This window comes from Oncorhynchus mykiss, chromosome 12 (genome assembly GCF_057628025.1).
Source record: "Oncorhynchus mykiss isolate SJ-2025 chromosome 12, ASM5762802v1, whole genome shotgun sequence".
Classification (NCBI taxonomy): domain Eukaryota; kingdom Metazoa; phylum Chordata; class Actinopteri; order Salmoniformes; family Salmonidae; genus Oncorhynchus; species Oncorhynchus mykiss.
In genome coordinates, this window is record NC_143033.1 from 49,454,123 (window position 1) to 49,479,881 (window position 25,759).

Sequence of the window (25,759 nt, forward strand, 5' to 3'; positions counted from 1 at the left end):
GTAGTAATTGCAGATTTCCCCTTTAAACATAAATATGCAATGGAATGCCCCTACTTGTATATCAACAATGAGTTTTGTTTATGAATGACTGTTTTATTAAACCACTGACATTATTACAGATTTACTTAATAACATAGCTGTTCACCATTCATTTCCATCATAATGAATTTGTTAACAGTAGACTTCTAACAGTATGAGTGAATCATTTAATACATCTATTCGGTATAATTGGTGAATAAACATGATTTACTGTAACGTGGTATTTGTTATTCTATATAAAATGAACATTTCAGTATGTTAAATTACTAGTACAACATAATACAATTGACCAATGTTCTAGCAATAAGTTAGCTTTAAGTAAATTGTATTTATTTATTTTACCTTTATTTAACTAGGCAAGACAGTTAAGAACGAATTCTTATTTTCAATGACGGCATAGGAACAGTGGGTTAACTGCCTGTTCAGGGGCAGAACGCCAGATTTGTACCTTGTCAGCTCGGAGATATGAACTTGCAACCTTTCAGTTACTAACGCTCTAACCATTAGGCTACCCTGCCGCCCCAGTTGTATAGTTGTAAACAACTTTAGCCATACGTTGGCCTACAGTAGCCCCCACTACTGAAAATATTATTGTATTATTGTGGCTGAAAACTGTTTAAAACACAAGACAATGCATTACAATACATCATAAAATGGGTGGGTCTAATCCTAAATGCTAATTGGTTAAAAGTGCATTCCAGCCAGTGTCGATTCCACAAGATACTACCAGCTAAATCTATGATGTTAAATGGCCTATTTACTCTGTTCCATCTGACTGTGCAATCCACTGTCTCATCAGCGTAGGCAGGGAAGTTCTGAGCTTGATCTACACTCTAAAAAGCATCTAGACATTTCTTTTTGATTAACAGTTAGTTTTCAACAGCGGAGATTTGTGTAAACCTCACTTTCTGTCTCTTTGATATTTGCAACATTGCATTTGAATATTGAAACAATCTCCAGCTGTCCCATAGTATTGAACCTGTAAGGGTTTTGATGCGAGAGAGAGAGAGGAAGGCAGTGTTTCTCAGCCAGTCGAAATCATGAAAAAACTGGCATCATTTTTATGGATATATACAAAGAAATGTCAATTGAAAAAAAGGTAAAAAGAAACAAAGTGCAGCTAGTTTGATGTCTTTCCAGCTTCAGATTGAAGTTACTGTTTTAGCTGTGTTGGCTAGCTCCTCTGAACAACAGTGTCCTAACGAGAGAGCACATTTTCTATGCCAGGCGAAATCCTTCCTCATTACCTCATTGTTACAGATGTATCCAAATAAAATGTCATTCGAAAACAGCTTAAACAAATGGAGCTTCTGTTGTGGTTCTGTCTGCGCTGTTTGACATGACTGTAAGTTAGCTGTAATTGGCTAGCTAGCAAGCGATAACGTTGTCAGCCAGTATGGCAATGGAACATTTATACCAAACGAATGGGTCACGTCCATAGATACAGAAAAATGACTGAACGACCTGTCTCTGGCAACCAAACCAATAGAACAAACGACAAGCCGCCTTGGGTAGCAACCTTAGATTTGTTCCGGGACTATATCTTGTGGAAGGATGAAATAGTATGAATAAATTAATCAAAATATTAAAATATGTCAATCATTATTTGAATATGTTGGTAACCTGTTGTATAAAAGTGATTATGCCCTTGAAGCCGGTGTTTGGAGGATATATTGGCACGGTTTGCCATCCCTCAATGAACACCATGTCAATATATCCTACAACCGGCTTCTCGGGCATTATCACTTAAATATGCAACAAGTTTGCTTTAAGAAATCAACATTAGCCTTACCTTGGTCTACAGTAATCCTGGTGTTTACCTGTTCACAGCACGACTGAAAATGTTCAAAAGAAACGCCCTCTCACTGTCAACTGTGTTTATTTTCAGCAAACTTAACATGTAAATATTTGCATGAACATAACAAGATTTAAACAACTGAGACATAACCTGAACAACTTCCACAGACATGTGACTAACAGAAATGGAATAATATGTCCCTGAACAAACGGGGGTCAAAATCTAAAATAATAGTCAGTGGCCACCTGCTGCATTAAAACCTCTCTGGGATAGGGGGCAGTATTTTTACATCTGGATGAAAAGCGTGCCCAAAGTAAACTGCCTGCAACTCAGGCCCAGAAGCTAGGACATGCATATAATTAGTAGATTTGGATAGAAAACACTCTAGAACTGAAGTTTCTAGAACTGTAATGTCTGTGAGTATAACAGAACTGATTTGGCAGGCGAAACCCAGAGCACAATCCATCCAGGGATACTTATTTTCCACCATAATTTGCAAATTAATTCATTAAAAATCATACAATGTGATTTTCTGGATTGTTGTACCTAATTCCGTCTGTCGTAGTTGAAGTGTACCTATGATGAAAATTACAGACCTCTCATCTTTTTAAGTGGGAGAACTTGCACAATTGGTGGCTGACTAAATACTTTTTTGCCCCACTGTATATAGGGAATTTTGGGATGCATATATATTGTGCCCTGCATGGCCAGTCTGAATCAAGAGCCAAGTACCTAATGAGGACCAATTCCCTTCCCGTTCAGACACAGTCCTATTTACACTCTTAATTAACAAGAATACATTTTTCATTCCAGTTCAATTCCCATACGTATGCATCTCCTCTCCTACTACTTGTTGCTACTAGAAAGCAACATGTCTTGGTTACCAGCAACTGGGTCGTATTCATTAGGACACACCATTGCAGCCAAAACTATAATTTCTTATATGACAAGATTAGTCCACGTTTCGTTCCATTTTCTTTTGTTTGGTTTTTAGTGCAGCCAATGGCCTTATCTTCGGGAGGTTCTACAACCATAGTATGTGACAGGGACAGGATCTGTGTCCCAAATCATACCCTTTACCCTATGAGGTGCATTACTTTTGGGGGAAAAGTTCAATAATTGGGTGCACTATATAAGGAATAGCATGCCATTTGGAATGCAGTCAGGTTATAATTGGGCACCAAGTAAATGTTAACGATGCACATGAACTAGCCAACCCCCCCCCCCCCCCCCCCCCACACACACACACACACACACACTATGGCATTGATTGCATGAAAATGTTAGCACTGGAGCATGTTTGATTACCCAAGTCACTATGTTGCACTGGTTATTGTATAACATCAACTCCTATAGGGTAATGTATATTAGAAAATGTTGAGGACCAGTGGTTCCACTTTTAAATTATACATTTTTATATATTACAATGTATTTTAAAGTCTTTTAGCTGCCTAATTCAGCAGCACCCAAATCTACTCCACAATTATGTGTTCCCTTATTAATTAAGATTTATAAACTAATTCAGATGCCAGTTTATCTTTCTTGTCAAATTATTGAACTTTTTCCCCAATGTCCATGTCAAAGAGCACATAAAGTATATCACATCTGTTTGGCAACAGAGAAGTGGTGTTTGAAAGACGAAAACAATACCTCTAACTGTCAAAAGGCTGGAGAAGGTTAATAGACAAAACAGTGGCCGTTAACCTACAACCACAGCTAGCAGAAAATAAGAAAATGTCCTAATGCAACACGAAGCCCTGTGCAGTGAGACAAACGAAAATATCATATTTTTTGTCATTTTTAAGCAGATGCGCTAATCCAGAGTGATTTACAGGATTGCATACATGTAAATCGACTAATTCCCACAGTTGTTTGCATCATTATTATCCATTGTAGATGTTATGCTATTAAATAATTAAAATATATTATTGTTATATTATAAGTATTTCAAAATGCATTAACATGAATATGAACCTGGCCGCTCAAATTCTATTCTTGGCAACGGATGCACAAGGCAACCTCAAAGAATGTCAATACTATCCACAGGGTATAGAGACTATTTTCTCCAGTAAGTGCTTGTGTTACTCTTAGTTTCATCATTTTTTTCATTATGCCTGTTAGATAATTCCCCCAGAAGAAGTACAGAGAGAGAAAGAAAGATCTCGAAATAGAGACTAGATGGGGAGAGTGCTCAGAACACACACAGGTGTCTTTTTCCCTGTGGTGGGTTAAAGGAGTGAGCAACTGCCACCTGCTGGTTCGAGACAATAATACCAGAACAGGGCTCCTATTCACAAAACGTGTGATATGAGCGCTGGATCAGTTTTGCCTTATAGGTCAAAATTAATAAGTGATTGTTCGATTTACCATGCTGGGGAATTGGGCACAGGGGTGGGTAGTGTGTTTTTTCACTGATTTGCATTCCCCATTTTGCAGGTTAAACTATGTAATGTCTTCCAAATAGTCATATTTCCTTATCTGCTTGCATGCCGCTCCCCTATCAAGGTGTTTTGGTACATTTCTTATACATGACGCTTTTTCACGTTTAAGGTGGCAGATAGACTAGCGGTTAGAGTGTTGGGCCGGTAACCAAAGGTCGCTGATTCAAATACTTGAGCCGACAAGGTTGATGTGCGCTTGAGCAAGGCATTTCACCCTAACTTGTTCCTTGTGCCCCATACCAATATGGCTTTCCCAGTAAAACAACACATTTCACTGCACATATGCAAAAATAAAACATTTTTATATACAGTTGAAGTCGGAAAGTTACATACACTTAGGTTGGAGTCATTAAAACACGTTTTTCAACCAACACAAAATGATTGTTAAAAAACTATAGTTTTGGCAAGTCGGTTAGGACATCTAACTTGTGCATGACACAAGTAATTTTACCAACAATTGTTTACAGACATTATTTCACTGTATCACAATTCCAGTTGGTGAGAAGATTACATACGCTAAGTTGACTGTGCCTTTAAACAGCTTGTAAAATTCCCGAAAATGATGACAATGCTTTAGAAGCTTCTGATAGGCTAATTGACATCATTTGAGTCAATTGGAGGTGTACCTGTGGATGTACTTCAAGGCCTACCTTCAAACTCAATGCCTCTTTGCTTGACATCATGGGAAAATCAAAAGAAATCAGCTAAGACCTCAGAAAAAAATTGTAGACATCCACAAGTCTGGTTCATCCTTGGGAGCAATTTGAAAACACCTGAAGGTACCACGTTCATCTGTACAAACAATAGTACGCAAGAATAAACACCATGGGACCACGCAGCTGTCATACCGCTCAGGAATGAGACACGTTCTGTCTCCTAGAGATGAACGTTCTTTGTTGCGAAAAGAGCAAATCAATCCCAGAACAACAGCAAAGGATATTGTGAAGATGTTGGAGGAAACAGGTACAAAAGTATCTATATCCACAGTAAAACGAGTCCTATATCGACATAACCTGAAAGGCCGCTCAGCAAGGAGAAGCCACTGCTCCAAAACCGCCATAAAAAAGCCACACTACGGTTTGCAAGTGCACATGGGGACAAAGATCGTACATTTTGGAGAAATGTCCTCTGTTCTGATGAAACAAAAATATGACTATTTGGCCATAATGACCATCGTTTGGTTTGGAGGAAAAAGAGGGAGGCTTGCAAGCCGAAGAACACCATCCCAACCGTGAAGCGCGAGGGTGGCAGCATCATGTTGTGGGGGTGCTTTGTTGCAGGAGGGACTGGTGCACTTCACAAAATAGATGGCATCATGAGGCAGGAAAATGATGTGGATATATTGAAGCAACATCTCAAGACATCAGTCAGGAAGTTAAAGCTTGGTCGCAAATGGGTCTTCCAAATGGACAATGACCCCAAGCATACTTCCAAAGTTGTGGCAAAATGATTTAAGGACAACAAAGTCAAGGTATTGGAGTGGCCATCACAAAGCCCTGATCTCTATCATATGGGAAATGTGTGGGCAGAAATGAAAAAGCATGTGCGAGCAAGGAGGCCTACAAACCTGACTCAGTTACACCAGCTCTGTCAGGAGGAATGGGACAAAATTCACCCAATTTATTGTGGGACGCTTGTGGAAGGCTACCCGAAGCGTTTGACCCAAGAAAAAAACTTAAATGCAATGCTACCAAATACTAATTGAGTGTATGTAAACTTCTAACCCACAGGGAATGTGCTGAAAGAAATAAAAGCTGAAATAAATCACTCTCTCTACTATTATTCTGATATTTCACATTCTTAAAATAAAGTGGGGATCCTAACTGACCTCGACAGGGAATTTTTACTAGGATTAAATGTCATGAATTGTGAAAAACTGAGTTTAAAAGTAGTTGGCTAAGGTGTATGTAAACTTCCGACTTCAACTGTATACTAAATAAAATGTGTGAAATTTTGATTTAGAATGGACCATCATCATGCACCTGTCTCGAAACATCTGTCTTGATGTCATCCAGTTGTGATTTTAGCATGTAAATCTTGTTGGAGTATGTTTATATCACTATTCACAAAATATCTTACAGGTAGGCCCTTTCTCACATCATGTTTCAAGCTTAACTAACACATGTTCTGCCTCCTTTCCGATCCAAGCTGCTATTCCTCGACCTAGAACCCAACTCTTCAAAATATTTGTATTTAAACTTTTAAAAAGTAGTAACTTTTATGTGTGGCATAAACACAACTAGTCAGAATGTTTTAATTTGATTTGGCTAATTTAAAAGGCTCCTGTAGGCTACCTGCACAGGTTCATCCAATCCACTCTAATATCATTTCAGTATCCAAACTGTGCAACGGCCATTCGATTAATGGAAAGAGACATTTGTTACAAAACACTAAAACATTTAATGTCAAACTATGCCTTCAGTACTGAGTAGGGAGGGATGTACATATTTCTGTTTGTCGATATTGACATACTCAATGTGATTTTGCTGTTGAAAACACACACCATGATGATAGGCTCTCAAAGTCAGTAATCGGTGTGCATTTATGCATTGTTTATTGGTTGTGTGTGGGGCATTGGCACAGAAACTTGTCAGTGAAAATTCATAGCATATATTACATCAAAATGTTGAAAATCTGATTTCCCCCTAGCTACAACCAGCTCTGATGGTAGTGTAATGGGACAGGCAGGGAAAGTGAGCTTGTCTGTGGTGTTCACCCTCAACCTTCTGGCCTGTTAGCCCTTTAGCATCAACTGTGCCACCAAACCATGCTGAAGTGGTAAAGTCGATATCCACGTTTATCATCACAGGGTTGCTACAGTTGTTATTTGTGGTGCTAATAATTATTTTTGAGTAAATGTTATGAGGGGGAAGGGTGTGTAATTTTTTTTACAGGATGATTATGTTGATGTGTGTCAAGACCAGCCTTTCAAAGCACTTCATGATTACGGATGTGAGTGCCACAGGGCGATAGTCATTTAGGCAGGGCACCTTGGAGTTCTTGGTAAAAGGGACAATGGTGGCTTGAAACATGTTGGGATTACAGATTGGGACAAGGAGAGATTACAAATGCCAGTGAAGACACTTAGCAGCTAGTCTGCAATGCTTTGATAACATGCTCTGGGATTCCATCTGGCCTGGCGGTCTTGCGAGTGTTAACCTGTTAAAAAGTTTTACTCACATCGACCATGGAGAGCGAGATCACACAGTCATCCGGAACAACAGGGGCTTTCACACAAGACTCAGTGTTGTGTTTCTTGAAGCAAGAATAAAAGGCATTTAGCTCGTTTGGGAGTTCTGCATCACTGGCCATCTCACGTCTGAGTTTCCCTTTGTAATCTGTTACCATCTGCAAGCCAATGCCACATACAATGAGCAATGGGTCCGGTGTAATAGAATTCCAACTTCCTCCTATATTGTCCCTTTGCATGTTTGATGTCTCGTCTATGGTCGTAGCAGGTTTTCTTGTATGTGTCCTTGTCCATGTCCATGTCCCATTTCTTTATTTTTTTCAATTTTTGCCTAAAATGACATACCAAAATCTAACTGCTTGTAGCTCAGGACCTGAAGCAAGGATATGCATATTCTTGATACCATTTGAAAATAAACACTTTGACGTTTGTGGAAATGTGAAATGAATGTAGGAGAATATAACACATTAGATCCGGTAAAAGATAATACAAAGAAAAAACATGAGTTCTTTATTTAATTTTTTTATCATTGAAATGCAAGAGAAAGGCCAAAATGCAAAATTCCAGGTTAGGCACAATTTAGATTTTGGCCACTAGATGGCAGCAGTGTATGTACTAAGTTTTAGACTGATTCAATGAACCATTGTATTTCTGTTCAAAATGTTGTATCAAGACTGCCCAAATGTGCCTAATTGATTGAATATATTTTCAAGTTCATAACTGTGCACTCTCCTCAAACAATAGCATGGTATTCTTTCACTTTAATAGCTACTGTAAATTGGACAGTGCAGTTAGAATAGCAAGAATGCAAGGTTTCTGCCCATATCAGATATGTCTATGTCCTGGAAAATGTTCTTGTTACTTACAGCCTCATGTTAATCACATTAGCCTATGTTAGCCCAACCGTCCCGTGGGGGTACACCGGTCCCGTAGAGGCCCAGCGCAGATATTGCCCGTAATCCACAGCTTTTGGTTTGGATACGTTTGTACAGTCACTGTGGGGACCACGTTGTCTATGCCCTTATGGCCCAATTCAGACTTATGAAATGTACACCTACATGCCTTTCCTAGGTACGTTTTGATTTAAACTCAAGAATTGTTCTTTATTATTTCAAAATTCTGTATATATATATATTTTTTCTAATATTCAAGACATGTCCGTTTTTTCAAATATAATGTCTTAATGATGCAGTGATCTTGATATATTTAATATTCATCTGACTGATTTGATAAAACCACATTTGAAGTTGCTATTGGCCAATCTAATCAGATAAACACACTATTTTATGCTCATTGAAATGTGAATTCATCTGTGATTTATTGGTGTACCTTCAGTTCTGTGTTTTGCTCTCACAAAGAATAATAGTGCATTCCTTTCTAACTTGCTTGCAGGAAGGTGTTACCTAAGGACATTTGTATGTCTAAAGAATACAATGCTACCCGCCAAAAGGACACTTTTGAATTGATGCTGCTAGGACCATGAACTGAATGTCCAGTGTCATGCTTTAATCAATCTGATATTTTGTTTACTAGCCCTACTTGGTACTGCTGTTTTGTTCTATTCATATTAATTTGTCCCCATTAGCAGTTGTGTCGGTATTCTAAGGCAAACTGCTATTCAAGTTACTACTTTCAGCATTATTTTGGTAAGACAGCTGTGTGCATGGCTGCATTCACATAGAATGCTTGTAATAGGTGAAATACCCTATCTATCTTGTAGCCTATATTCATTACCAAAACAGCCTTGCTTTGGTGTGTAGGACACAGCCCATTGTGCTGATACAGCACAGCAGAGATAGGTTGTGGCTAAATCTTTAGCCTATCACTACAAAAGCAGTCAATCAATGTCTGAGTCTCAACATTTGAACTTTAACTTCACTAGGGTAGGGGGCAGCATTCAGAATTTTGGATGAAAATCATGCCCAAATTAAACTGCCTGCTACTCAGGCCCAGAAGATAGGATATGCATATAATTAGTAGATTTGGATAGAAAACACTCTAAAGTTTCCAAAACTGTTAAAATAATGTCTGTGATTATAACAGAACTGATATGGCAGATGAAAGTCCAACCAGGAAGTACTATTTTTTTGAAAGGCTGTTTTTCCATTGAAAGCCTATCCACCATACAAAGAATTAGGACCCAGTTCATGAGCTCTGTGGCTTCCTCTACATGTGGCCAGTCTTTAGGCATTGTTTCAGGCGTTTACTCTGAAAAATGAGGGAGATACAGCACTTACAATCAGTGGCCAGTGGAAGTTTCCATTCATCTGCCATGCGCCTGATCGGGCACGTGCCTTTCTTGTTTCTCCTTTCCTATTGACAAAGCTTTTTTTCCGGTTGAAATATTATTGATTATTCATGACAAAATCAACCGGAGGATTGATTTTAAACATAATTTGGCATGTTTCTACTAACTTTTATTGTACTTTTTAAAAACTTTTCATCTGGACTTACTGGACAAAACACACCAACAAAAAGGAGGACTTTGGTCATAAAGAAGGACTTTATAGAAACAAAACAAAAAAAATGTGTCTAACATGGAGACCTGGAAGTGCCACCAGATTAAGATCATCAAAGGTAAGTGATTAATTTTAATGCTATTTCTGACTTTTGTGACACTCTCCTTGGCTGGAAAATGGCTGTATGGGTTTCTGTGGCTAGGTGCAGACCTAACATAATTGCAAAGTGTGACACAGCGGTTGCATTAATGTAAAGTGTATCTTTATTCGTATGTTTATCAATGTTTATGATGAGAATTTCTGTAATTTGATGTGGCTCTCTGCACGTTCACCGGATGTTTGTTTGAGACAATGCATTTCTGACCATAACGCGCCAATGTAAACTGAGCTTTTTGGATATAAATATGAACTTTATCGAACAAAACATACATGTATTGTGTAACATGAAGTCCTATGAGTGCCATCTGATGAAGATCATCAAAGGTTAGTGATTCATTTGATCTCTATTTCTGCTTTTTGTGATTCCTCTCTTTGGCGGAAAAATGGCTGTATGGTTTTCTGTGACTAGGTGCGGACCTAACATCATCGCATGGTGTGCTTTCGCAGTAAAGCCTTTTTAAAATCAGACACTGTGGTTGGATTTACAAGATGTTTATATTTAAAATGGTGGATAATACTTGTATGTTTGAAGAATTTTAATTATGACATTTCTCTTGTTTTGAATTTGGCGCCCTGCAATTTCACTGGCTGTTGTCGAGGTGGGACACTAGAGAGGTTAAGTTTATTGTGGTATAGGATTATATAAACATAATTCAATATAATTCCAATACAAGTACCCCCCAAAATTGTGCCCATCACCGATTTCAACTGCCCCCAAGTCACTATCCTGGCGCTGGGTCTGAGTGACCTGATGGGGAGATGAAAATGAATGCATTGTGTACCTTTCATCACAAAAGCCATGTTAGCATGCACTGCACATTTTGTTAGTGTCACTGATATTTGGAAATTAACATACAATATTCAGTTCACAAGCATTGACAGTAATACCATTGAATCCTGTGATGAAACGACTGCTGAGATGCTTTGTAAATTTTGGCCCTGGTCTGCATGCAGCTGCTTTCTAGTGATCTAACTCCCTCTCCATCTGAAATGCCATAACCCTAACAAAAAATTATAAAAATGATCCTAATCAGTCAGTAAGTTTTCTAACTAATTAAACAGTCATGTAAATGTGCACAAGCCTATTCAGACAAATTATACTAAAACACCACAGCCTATTTAAATAAAATCAAGACGGTAATTTTCTTGTCAACTTTTTCAGTCAACAATGCATCAATAAACAGTTAGGGGAACGAAGTACACTGCACAAAAATATAAATGCAACTTGCAACAATTTCAAAGATTTTACAGTTCATATAAGGAAATTAGTCAATTGAAATAAATAAATTAGTCCCTAATCTATGAACTTCAAGACAGGGAATACAGAATTTAAAAAAGGTAGAGGTGTAGATTAGAAAACTAGTCAGTATCTGGTGTGACCACCATTTGCATCACGCAGCGCAAAACGTCTCCTTCGAATAGAGTTTATCAGGCTGTTGATTGTATGTGTGAATGTATGTGTGAATTTGCTGGATATTGGCGGGGAACTGGAACAAACTGTTGTACACTTCGATCCAGAGCATCCCAAACATGCTAAATGGGTGACATGACTGGTGAGTATGCAGGCCATGGAATAACTGGGACATTTTCAGTTTCCAGGAAATGTGTACAGATCCTTGCAACATAGCATTATCATACTGAAACGTCAGGTGATGGCAGTGGACGAATGCCACGACAATGAGCATCAGGATCTCATTACTGTATCTCTGTGCATTAAAATTGCTATCAATAAAATGCAATTGTGTTCTGTGTCCGTAGCTTATGCCTGCCGATACCATAACCCCACCATTCACAATGCTGACATCAGCAAACAGCTCACGCACACAACTCCATACATACTGTCAGACATCTGCCCGGTACAGTTGAAACCGGGATTCATCTGTGAAGAGCACACTTTACCCACTGGAGTCAGTTACGACGCCGAACTGCAGTCAGGTCAAGACCCTGGTGAGGATGACGAGCACGCAGATGAGCTATAGATGGTTAGATGGTTTGTGACAGTTTATGCATAAATATTTTGGTTGTGCAAACCCACAGTTTCATCAACTGTCCGGTTGTGAGGCCGGTTGGACGTACTGCCAAATTCTTTAAAACAACGTTGGATGCAGCTTATGATAGAGAAATGAACATGCAATTCTCTGGCAACAGCTCTGGTGGACATTCATGTAGTCATCATTCCATTTGCACGCTCCCTCAAAACTTGAGATAACTGTGGCATTGAGAGAAATAAGCTTTTCTGCAAAAAGTAAGAAAGTTTCTGCAATCTTTTATTTCAGCTCATGAAACATGGGACTAGGAGAATACATAGAACAATTAAAGTATGTATGACCTGACCTGATTAGAACTCTTAGAAACTTACAGCAGGAAAGGGAGTCCTGTCAAGGTCCCTCTAATCTCGGGAGGATGGAACTGCCAGCTTGGTAGTGATAAACGAGTGGTGAGAATTGTGGGGAAAGATACATCCCATCTTATGTTTGTGTGTCTGTATGTGCGTGTATGTGCGAGTAGTAGGTAGGGAGGGGGTGAGTTATAAAATGGCATGTCTTTGTATTATGGACTTTAGAACGTTCTCGTGAATAAACTTTACAGACCTTTTGCATAAGCTGAGTCTTTGCCTAATTATTATTAAACCCAGGGTCCTACAAACCTCGGGGATTGGTCAAAGCTTAACTTCTTGGATATAGGGGGCGCTCTTTTAATTTTTGGATAAAAAAACGTTCCCGTTTTAAACAAGATATTTTGTCACGAAAAGATGCTCGACTATGCATATAATTGACAGCTTTGGAAAGAAAACACTCTGACGTTTCCAAATCTGCAAAGATATCTTATTGCTCCTACCTGAGACGCAGATGTCTCATCCAGACACCTGGAAATGCAAATGCGCTACGCTAAATGCTAAATGTACTCGTTAAAACTCAAACGTTCATTAAAACACACATGCAGGGTATTGAATTAAAGCTACACTCGTTGTGAATCTAGCCAACAAGTCAGATTTTTAAAATGCTTTTCGGCGAAAGCATGAGAAGCTATTATCTGATAGCATGCAACACCCCGAAATACCTGAAGGTGACGTAAACAAAATAATTAGCGTAGCCGGCGCTACACAAATAGCAGAAATAAAATATAAAACATTCATTACCTTTGACGAGCTTCTTTGTTGGCACTCCTATATGCCCCATAAACATCACTATTGGGTCTTTTTTTTCGATTAAATCGGTCCATATATACCCAAAATATCCATCTATGGAAACTGTGTGATTCAGAAAAAAACACAGTTTCAAAACGCAGCGTCATTTTTTAAAATTAAAAAAGTCGACGATAAACTTTCACAAAACACTTCGAAATACTTTTGTAATCCAACTTTAGGTATTAGTAAACGTTAATAATCTATCAAATTGAACACGGGCGATGTGTATTCAATAGCTCCACGTCTTCAAATCATGTTTGGGAAATCTCTCTTCCAAGACGTCCTGTCGGAGACCGGATGGAATGGAATCTCTCTCCTTTGTTTGACCAAGAAATAACTCCCAGGAAAATGACAAGACTGGCGACATCGTGTGGAAGCTGTAGGAATTGCAATCCCATTTCATTTGGTGTCCCTTAAACAATACATGCAAGTGGCGCATGGATATTTTTTTCAGTTTTCAGTGACCAGTTTTTCTTGCGCTTTTCGATGAAACACACGCTCTGTTATAGTCACAGCCGTGATTTAACCAGTTTTAGAAACTTCAGAGTGTTTTCTATCCACACATACTAATCATATGCATATACTATATTCCTGGCATGAGTAGCAGGACGCTGAAATGTTGCGCGATTTTTAACAGAATGTTCGAAAAAGGAGGGGGTAGACGGAAGAGGATATTGTCTGTGAGTGCCACAGAACTGATGCTACAGGCAAAACCAAGATGAAATTTCAAACGGGAAGTGCCCCAGATTTGGAAGGCGCTGTGTTTCAATGAGTCCCCTATATGGCTGTGAATGGGTCACGAATGAGCTTAGACTTTCTGTCGTTTCCCCATAGTGTCGACAGCATTGTGACGTATTTGTAGGCATATCATTGGAAGATTGACCATTTTACACTACATATACAAGGTGGTCGCTTGGTGTCCTCCGTCGCAATTATTGCGTAATCTCCAGCTGCGTGTATTTTTCTGTTTTCCTCCGAGGAGAAACCCAACTGCCACAAATGATTTATCATCGAATAGATATGTGAAAACACCTTGAGGATTGATTCTAAACGTTTGCCATGTTTCTGTCGATATTATGGAGTAAATTTGGAAAAAAGTTCGGCGTTGTAATGACTGAATTTTCAGGGTTTTTTCTACACAAATAATATTTTTGGAAAAAATGAACATTTGCTATCTAACTGAGAGTCTCCTCATTGAAAACATCCGAAGTTCTTCAAAGGTAAATGATTTTATTTGAATGCTTTTCTTGTTTTTGTGAAAATGTTGCCTGCTGAATGCTAGGCTTAATGCTATGCTAGCTATCAATACTCTTACACAAATGCTTGTGTAGCTATGGTTGAAAAGCATATTTTGAAAATCTGAGATGACAGTGTTGTTAACAAAAGGCTAAGCTTGTGAGTGAATATATTTATTTCATTTCATTTGCGATTTTCATGAATAGTTAACGTTGCGTTATGGTAATGAGCTTGAGGCTATGATTACGCTCCCGGATACGGGATTGCTCGACGCAAGAAGTTATAATTGTTAGTTATCATCATTGGGATTGAAAATTATCGTGACAGGGAGGGGACTCTCATCAGGGCTACGTATGTCTCCCTTCTCGATAGGGCATCCGCATTTCCATGCTTCGCCCCTGACCTGTGCACAACAGAAAAACAGAAGCGTTGAAGGGACAAGAACCACCTGGTGACCCGATCATTTGTGTCCCTTCCCCTGGCCATCCAGACCAGGGGAGCATGGTCCATGACCATTGTGAAGTGGGTACCTAACAGGTAATAATTGAGTGTCTAGTGCCCACTTCACAGCTAGAAACTCTTTCTCAACAATAGAGTATTTTTTCTCTCTAGATATCAGAACTCAGCTGATGTACAAGATGGGGTGCTCCTCCCCATCGTGTAGCTGGGACAGAACGGCCCCTAGTCCCTTGTCACATGCATCTGTCTGGACCAACATCGGCACCTGGAAATCGGGTATTACGAGAATCGGATGGGAGCACAGCGCTTCCTTCAGGTGGCTGAATGCTGCTTCTGTCTCGTTTGTCCATTTCACTGTTTTCGGGAGGCGGGTCCTGGTTAGATCGGTGAGGGGGGAAGCTATAGGCACAACGTTGGGGATAAACTGGCTATAGTATCCTGCCAGTCCCAGGAAGTATTTGACCTGTGTCTTGGTGTGTGGAACGGGCCAGTCACGTAACACGTGAACCTTTTTCTCCTGGGGCAAATACCCCAGGTACTCCACCTCCTTGAACCCTAGTTTGCATTTCTTGGGGTTCGCGGTCTTGTCTGAGCGCATCCAGTACCTCCTGGAGGCGTGTCAGGTGCTCTTCCCAACCTTGGCTGTGGATGATGATATCATCCAAATATGCCGCTGCGTACTGCTGGTGTGGTCGAAGTACCTTGTTCATCATTCGCTGGAATGTGGGCGGGGCTCCGTGGAGACCAAGCGGGAGCACCCGGTACTGATACAATCCGTCTGGTGTCGAAAAAGCCTTCTTCTCCCGGGAGGAGGCTGCCAACAGTACCTGCCAATATTTTTGGGTCAGGTCAAGGGTGCTGATGTACCGGGCCTTTCCCAATCGGTCAATGAGCTCGTCCACCCTCGGCATGGGGTAGGCGTCGAACAAGCTAATGTTGTTCACACACCAGAAATCATTACAGAATTGCAGGCTACCGTCCGATTTGGGCACCAACACAATGGGGCTGCACCATGCACTGTGAAACTCTTCAATGACCCCCATTCTCAGCATAGCCCCCACTTCCTGTTTCACGGCCTTCCTTCGGGCCTCCGGAATCTGATATGGCCTCTTTCGTACCATTTCCCCGGGCCGGGTATGGATGTGGTGTTCAATGAGGGTCGTGCGGCACGGTTTCTCGGAGAACACCGTCGTGTTCCGATCGACGAGCTCCCTGAGCTCTTGCTTCTGTGCCGGGTCGAGGTCCTCATTGCTCGGGACCACCACTGGTACCATTGGCGTCCTGGATCCCGACCATAACACGGCCAAGGCTGTCCTCTTGTGCCATTTCTTCAACAGGTTCACGTGGTAAATCGGTTGGGGTTTCCGTCTCCCGGGCTGCGGTATGCAGTAATTGACAGGTCCCAGCTTCTCAAACACCTCGTGCCAGGAACTTACTTTCGGCCGTGAGGATCAAGACCAACACCCTGTCTCCCACCTGGAATTCTCGGGGCTGGGCTCCCCGATTGTAGACCTGGGCTTGGGCGCGTTGGGCCTTCTCCATACGTTACCTCATGACTGTCCATATGACTGTCATCCGCTCCCTCGTCATCTCCACGTGCTCTACCATGCTGCGTAAGTTTGAGCGTTTTATTGAACCGCTCGACGAACCCATCCATCTGCGGGTGAAAGACGGAGGTCCGGATCTGCTTGATCTGCAGGAGAGCACACAAATCTTTCATTAGGCGGGACATAAACTCAGTACCTTGGTCTGTCAGGATCTCATTCGGGATGCCCACCTAGCTAAAGAGGTGGAACAGCTCCCGGCAGATTCCCTTGGATACCTCCGCCCATAGTGGAATGGCCTCGGGATACTAGTTTGCATAGTCTATGATTACCAGGACGTACCGGTGTCCGCTATGCGTTCAAAGGGTACCCCGATGATTGTTAGGGGGCCAGTGGGTTTCGGAAGTGTGCCTTTGGGGCAGTCATTTGACACTCTGGGAAGCTGCAACAGTAGTCTTCCACAGCCCTCCTCATCCTGGGCCAGTAGAACCCGGGAGGCGATACGTTCCCGGGTCTTCTTGATTCTCAGGTGCGCCCCTAACAGGTGGGTGTGGGCCAGCTGAAGAACAGTTCCCACGTACCATCGGGGCAACAACAATACCTCTCAAAGTTACCCCTGTTGGCGCAACACCTGATACAAAAGGTTATTCTTGATTTGGAAATGGGGATATCGCCAGGAAGTAGCTGTCCAACTACCGCTATCACATGGGCTGCGGCGGCTTTCAAGTTAGGGTCCTCCCACTGGGCCGTCCCGAACTGTCCACTCAGTTGGCCCCCAGGTGGTGTCTAAACTGGCCCCTCGAAATAGAGGAGGGGGACGCTGGGCTCTTCCCTCCCGTGGGGTCGGGTTCCGGCACCCCCTCCGGTTGGTCAACCGCTTGTTTCCAGGCCACACAGGCTATAGGTTGCCCTCGCTCTTGTCTTCAGACGGCGCATACCTTCTTCCTCAGCTTGTGCCCCCACAGGGCCACGAACAGTGGACAATCTCATCCCACTAGGAGAGGTACCGGCAACTCTGGTACTGCACCAAACATCATCTGGCAGTTCCCTTGTGGCGTCACAATGTTGGCCCATACGGTTGGATACCACTTTGTGTCCCCGTAAACACAGGATATGGACATGTCCCTACCACGTTTGGTCTCCTGGTTCAGCAGGCTCATGGTTACGAAGTTAACCATAATGCCGGAGTACCAACAGAGCTTCTGTGTCGTGTCCATCAACCTTCACCGGGACCATGGGTGCAGTTGATTCGTGGTGTGCCCAAAAGGAGCTGACGTAGTTCACTGCGTGACCCACCTCGCCTCCGGGGCTTGCTGATGACATCGAACCCTCTCGAGCTGGGCAATTACAGGCAATGTCCCATCGGGCACCAGCCACACTCAAAAAATCTCCTAGATCGCTCATCTGGGCTCAGGGGGATGTGTCGGCTGCAAACCTCCAGTTGTGGAATAGCTGAGCCAGATGGGCCAGGCTGTATCCGTAGCGGCCAGGCTGTATCCGTAGAGTATCTCCCGTTTGAGTCCGTCGTAGTTATCCGCCTGTTCATCGTTCAGGTCCCAATACGCCTTTTGGGCATTCCCAGAGAGGAACGGGGCCAGCAGCCTGGACGAGTCTCCCCCTGGTGGCTGACCTGCTGTACGCCACACCGTCAATAGTTTGCTTAATATAAGGAATTCTAAATTATTTATACTTTTACTTTTACTTTTGATAGTTAAGTACATTTGAGCAATTCCATTTACTTTTGACTCTTAAGTATATTTAAAACCAAATACTTTCAGACTTTTACTCAAGTAGTATTTTCCTGGGTGAATTTCACTTTTTTCAAATGTGTCTTTCCTTATACTCAAGTATGACAATTGAGTACTTTTTCCACCACTGCATATTAATACGCATGATTTTCAATGAGCAGGTGTCCACATACTTTTGGTCATGTAGTGTATGTCAGACTGATGGATAGTCAGACAGGATAGAGTACACAAAAATATGTACATTAATATGTCCATAGATGGGTCAGATTATAACCATAAAGGCTACAGTATTTAGGGTATACACACTTCAAGAACCATGGACAGATTACTTTTCATAGATGGTAAGAAGTCAAATTACTGTCGATCTGCTGTTTACTTATTTCTCTCAACATCATCGTTTTCAAAGTGCAAGGATCTGTCCAAATCCCCAACCAACATAAATACAGCCTCTTCCACAGTGAGAAGTTGTACTTCAGGCCGAGGACTAATATCTACTTGTTTGTAGAACTGGCTTCTTCTTCAGTTGTTGTCCCTGGTCAGAGTCTTCACCTGAACGAATGTCACAGGCAAAATCACAGGCTACGTTACGCACTTGAAGGGGCACTGCTTACTAGCTCACGTGCTTCACACATTTTTTTTTACAAGGGGTATATATTCTAACTTTCAGCATGGTCTTTAAAGCCGCTACAGTATCTGTCCATCACCTCTGCCTGGACCATTAAAAAAACATGCACTGACTGGTTTGTGCACTGAAATATTTGTTTTTAAAGCTGGAGAGAGATGCTATTAACATCTAATTAAGATAATGTCCATTGCTAGTTTCTTCATCTTTTGCTAAGGCAGATCTATGTTGCATTGGATTTCCACTCATACACTGCAGGTAATTTGTGATTTTTGGGAGGACTACATGTTTACCATAGCAACAGCTTCCCCTTAGTTACATTCACAGCTAGCTCACCAGCACCAAACAAACACACCAATCAATCTAAGTATGTTTTGAGAGATGAAAAACGATATTACCCCTGACTCATTTCTTTTGTTCTTTTGTTATTTCGTTAGTTATTTCTTTCTCTCTTCCCTGCTTTTGTATTACTTGATAGTCATAGATACTCCTGTAATTCCAAGATGTAATTTTTTTCTCTGGGCCCCATATGGCCATTTAGATAAAGGTTCATTGTTGTTGTCATTCGTAATACAACAATGTGACAATCATGACAATTTATTCTGCATATATCAAGGTACTACATGTACAGTTACAGACAGTCAAATTGAAACACAAACGTACAAAGGCATGTAAACACATTCACACACACAGGAATGGCATTGTCTGCCTCACCTCTCTCTCATAAAAGTGCTGCATCTACATTTGAAGACAGACAGACAGACAGACAGACAGACAGACAGACAGACAGACTGTCTGCAGTTCTAATGTGATGAACAGTTTTTCCTGATTGCAGTTCAGGCCTTAGGGCCAAAGTGTACACATACCTATGTCTATACATAGAGGTGCTGCATCTACAGACCCACACAAGCATGCAGGCATGCACACTCCATTCTAATTTGATGGACCAGGTTTCCTAGAATCTACGAGAGTGTCATATGCCTCTGATTGCGGTTCGAAGACACATGTGCCTTTAAGATGAGACACTTCCAACCCATTTCTATTTGTGATGTGCATGACAAATGCTGAACAGAGCAGATCACAAAACAAAAGCATATAAAATGCACAGCATAACACCGGCAACATTAGCAAACCTCCAAGACGTGTCTGATTGGTTCACGTCTCGTTTGTCTTCCTTTGTTTTCTTCTTCCTCCAATTTCACGCTTTGTCTTACTTAGGGCAAATTAATGTAACAGCCAAGGCATTTTTCTGTTGTCAGAGTCAAAAGAGCAAAGGAAGAGAACAGTGTGTCTTGACAAAATGGAGCACAAGAAAATTACTTTCATGCCATAATCAAGTCAATCATTGAGTGAGTTGGAGAGGAAGATAACCGATTGTTAGATGGATGCTTTCCAATATGCTTTCAGATAAAATCAACTGTTTTCTTCACTAGTCTAAATTGATGCTAAAGCTTAACCAGAATTTGCATTAATGCATCACTTCATTCCTCAGTACTACCCTGAGGTTTTCCTGACCACATAATTTGATGAGGAAATACCCAAGTCCCTAGCTATAGGATAACTCAGTGCCCTGTCATCTGATACTTCACACATAATGGTCAATGAGAATATTATGTTTGGATATGTAACATAAGATTACAGTATGGTTGAAAAATATACTTATTTCCAACACATGAAAGTCTTATACGGGTTTGAAGGATTACCAGTGGGTTGAAGGTGTGCAGATGTGGATACTGTTTAAGGAATACGTCACTGAACACCAATATTTTAGTATTTTGTTCATTAGTCCACTGTTGTTGTTTAAAAACATCTTTATTCAAACAGGGAAATCCTACTTAGACCGATGTCTCTTTTACAAGGGAGACCTGATTCACAAAAATGCAAGGTACATAACAAGGAATTAGCATCACAATTATAACAGTAAAAGGCGGGAACATGAGAAAAATAAGTATACAATTATAAAAAACACATACATTTCTCTGTGAGGTCATTTACACATACCCTGAAATGCCCGAAGGGCACTAATGTGTCTAATTGTGGGGTATACTGAAATGCGTTCCATGTATGTTGTTCGTAAAAACTACAGTAAATGCCTCCTAAGAAGGAGTGAAGTTTAGAGTTGATTAATTCAAATATTTTGGCAAAACACAATCTTTGATAGTTGTTTAGGTCACTAGGGTTCCCGTCATTGTGAAAAGTAAGTACATGAGCTGCTTTTGATAATTTAGGAATAATCCCAAATAACTGTTAAAGAAAAAGTATTGGCTATGGGTTTCACAATAAGGGGCACTGCCAACAAAATAATACATGCAGGTACTAACAGGTATGCCCCAGTGGACTTCGATACAATCCCAAAAAATGGTGTATCTCAGCAGTTAAGTTTTCAAGATAAAGCCATGTCAGTAGAGCAAAAACCTGCCCTGAGGTATCATGCAAAATGCATCACCTGGTAGTATTCCTTTAAAAGCAAAATAAAGAGTGAAAAATACTATTATGGTTCAATAAGGCACCTTCCAAAATGGCCTCCGCATTAAAAATGTCAGAGCTTTTTCAACCATTTCTACAGTCACAGCAATATGAAACATTAGCAATGCTCTGGCACCATCCAAAGGCTCAGGTTGGAATTATCCTGTCAGAGGAAAATCCAGCCGTGACCAAGCTCCGGGGTGAAGTTTCTCCTAGCTACAGATCTACGATCCGCTTCCCCTCACCCAATCCTAACCTTTGCACGATTAGAGTGAAGTTGTCCCTAGACACTGATCTTGCGTCAGCTTTTTTGGGGGGAGGGAAATGCAAAACTGACTCACGTTCAGCTTCTAGGGGCAACTTCACCCTACTCCTGTGACCAATACAGAATATGTGGCCATATGTATATTGTTACATCAGATATACTGTACACTGAGTGTACAAAACATTAGAGAGACAGACAGACGGACAGATAGACAGCGTGCATGTCTGCAGTTCTAATGTGATGAACCATGTTTCCTGATTGCAGTTTAGGCCTTAGGGCCAAAGTGTACACATTCACCCTACTCCTGTGACCAAACCAGAATATGTGGCCATATTTATATTGTTACAGCAAATATAATGTGTACAAAACATTAGGGACACTTGCTCTTTCCATGACACCCTTTTCATCATGTCCAAGGCATTTCTAGGACAGTGAGATGTGTTTCACATATAATTGCCTAGGAGGAAGGCAGCCTGGCCTTCACGAGCTGAATGATACACCCTGTGATGGCTTCCAGTGTATTGATGGGGAATACGATATCTAAAAATAAATGTAGTCCTGCCTTGTGGCATTTTGCGAAGGCTCTACATTATACTGATTGCAGTATATGTTTTTTGCATGTAGATATGGTTGTCCTTCAATAGAGCCATTAGACATCTTTCAGCGTATTTCCTATAGAAGATTTACTGTTAACAATATAAGCTGACACATTTTTTTTACAGTCTCTGAAAGACTACAACTTGTTTTGGGCATTGCTTCGTGCTCTGGACCCCGTCCCTAATGCATGTGGACAACTGCTTGTCGAACATCACATTCCAAAATTATGGGCATAAATATGGAGTTGGTCCCCGCCCCCCTTTGCTGCTATACAAACCACTCTTCTGGGAAGGCTTTCCACCAGATGTTGGGCGATTAGGCCTGGCTTGCAGTCGGCTTTCCAATGGGGTTGAGGTCAAGGCTTTGTGCAGGCCAGTCAAGTTATTTCACACCAATCTGAAAAGGCACTTCCCCAAACTGTTGACACACAGTTGGAAGCACAGAATCGTCTACAATGTCATTTAGTATGCTGTAGCCTTAAGATTTCGCTTCACTGGAACTAAGGGGCCCAAACCATGAAAAACAGCCCCAGACCACTATTCCTCCTCCACCAATCTTTACAGTTGGCACTATGCATTCGGGCAGGTAGAATTCTCCTGGCATTCGCCAAATCCAGATTCTTCTTTCGGACTGCCAGATGGTGAAGCGTGATTTATCCCTATAGAGAACATGTTTTCACTGCTCCACAGTCCAATGGCGGTGAGCTTTACACCTCTCCAGCCGACGCTTGGCATTGCGAATGGTGATCTTAGGCTTGTGTGTGAATGCTCGGCCATGGAAACCCATTAAATTAAGCTCCCGAGGAACAGTTCTTGTGCTAACGTTGCTTCCAGAGGCAGTTTGGAACTCTGTATTGAGTGTTTCAACCAAGGACAAATGATTTCTACGCACTTCAGCACTCTGCGGTCCAATTCTATGAGCTTGTGTGGCCTACCATTTTGCGGCTGTGCTCCTAGACGTTTCCACTTCACAATAACAGCACTTACAGTTGACCGGGGCAGCTCTAACAGGGCACAAAGTTGACGAACTTACTTGTTGGAAAGGTGGAATCCTATGACGTTGACAATTTGAAAGTCACTGAGCTCTTCTGTATTGCCATTCTACTGTCAATGTTTGTCTATGGAGATTGCATGGCTGTGTGCTCAAATTTATACACATTGTCCACATACTTTTGTATGGTTGGAAAAAACAGGCATATATTCTGAGAGAGAGCACTTGATTTGAAGGTGAATGTATATACATGTCTTTTGAAGGTGAAGGGAATGAACCAGCTTGTGTGTTCATAACTCAGACAAGATCGCCGGGCAAATCAAAATTAACTATGTCATGCTGAAAAGAAGATCATGTCCATGTCATAGTAAGGCCTTCAATGAATGCCATACAAATGTACAGTGTCAATATTAGGACAGCCTCAGTCTCAGCAGGACACCATACAATTGTGCAGTCACTGAAGCAGCCTTCGTGGCACATGTACAGTTCAACTTTGCATGTTAAATGTCCTCTGTATTATTCAGAAGTCATCTTGAACCCATTTAGTAGGAAATTATTTCTATACAGGGCCATCACTTTAGCTTAACATGTGCTGTCATTTCACATCGCACACATCATGCGCCAATGAAATACAGGGAAACAGTGTTGCATCAGCTGATAGTAATAGTATGTTTTTTGGTACTACGTCATCCAATTGTGTACTAAGTCATCCATTTCATGTGAAATGTTACAAATTTGTAGTGCTTAAAATCCCGGAGTGCATCTTTAAGAAGCATTTGAAGACAAAAATATACATCAAACCCATTTGGTGTGTCATCACAGTGGTCTCTGGCTTGTGGTCAGACTCATTCAGATGGAACAAACTTAAACTTGTTTCTTTCGGTAATCATATTACATGTAATCAGTTACTCCCCGACCCTGGTGACATGCTAATGCTGTAACATGCGCTACTCGCCATGCATGTCTCTTTTCTGCTATAGTCACTCACAATTTTAGTCCGTTTTCTTCCGCTTCGTGCCTAATGAATAAAACCCAAATGTCACTGGCCAGTCACACCTTTCATTTCCTGGGGCAGCTGGTACAATTTCCTGTCTCGCTGATGTCGCAACCCATGTCCCATGATTGCCTGGATGAGTGGAAGTACATTGAATCTGTCACACTCGGCCAGTATCACTTTAGGCATGGACTGGAGGAGTAGTTCAACTGGTGTAAAGTGTTAAATACGTCCCAAATGGCACCCTATTCCCTATATCGTGCACTGCTTTTGACCTACGGACCCTGGTCAAAAGCAGTAACCTAAGTAGGAAATAGCGTGCTATTTGGGAGGCAGACGTTGACTCATACATTATTGTGTGAATTTATTAAGCCTTTGAGCCCTACAGTTCATATACAGCAGTGAAGAAGACAACTGCTTTTCCTCAGTCTGAATACAAACAGTTTCTTAAACTTCAGCACCTTACATCAGGATCTGGTGTTTGTTTTTCTATGTTTTAGATTTTGAATGTGAGAAATGGGGGGTATTTGAAGGTGTGAGCCCCACTGTGGATTAAACTTTGACGAATGTGTCTGGAAACTACTTGTTGTTATGCACTCTGCTAATACTGCTGTTTAGCCCTCCAGCAAATTGACTTAAACCTGCCAGCTGTTTTGCATGATAGCCTGACAGGCGCTTGGGTTTATCTACGCTGCACTTGGTGCTAGATACAATTTTAATTATAGAAAATCTCTATATAAAACCCATTTTGGATGTTGGGTATCAAAGTAGGTGTCACACTTCCTCAAGGCAACCATCATGTATTTTTAATCTTGGCAAGAAAATGTAATTTAGTGCCTATAACATATTTTGAGCAATTAATCCATGTAATTTTCTAAAATCATATTCAACTCACTGTAGGATAAACCATACCTAAAGCAACAATCTAAATAAATGTCACACTGTAACAAAAAACGTAATTATTAATTACCCTTGTGCACATTGATCGCTTGTAGTTTCTTGTTTTTCTTGTAGAACATTGTCATGATCTTTAGTTTTGAACTGGGTGGAGGGAGATGATGTGTCATGATCTGCTGCACAGTAAGGGTGTGTCAATCTTTGGCACAATAAGAAGCTGATAAGATGCGGTCTCATGACAACTTATACACAACACGTCGAGCAGCACAGTGTATATTTGAAATGTCTGGAAATCTTAGTCTGTGTAGCTGTATGCCTATGCCAATGCATTGCACATTGCGCTGACCATGCTTCTGAAACGGATTTGATAGTTTCGATACAGAACTATGCAGGACATAAAATAGTTAATGACATGCCTTGTAAATACCTGAAAAGTTGATCATTTCAATTGGTTCAGTTGTATAAAAATATCTATTCAATTTATTAAGAAGCAGGCAAGTTGGGCAACACATTCCATCCATACTTGAGATATTTCTGACACAATGGTTTACGACAGTTTAGATTGGAAGTGGATCCAGGATGCCAGTGAGAGAGAATATAGTGGACGGTTGCTGTCAGAAAGGGGTTGATGTGTATTGCTGTATCCTTTGTTTGTCCTCTCGTTGATC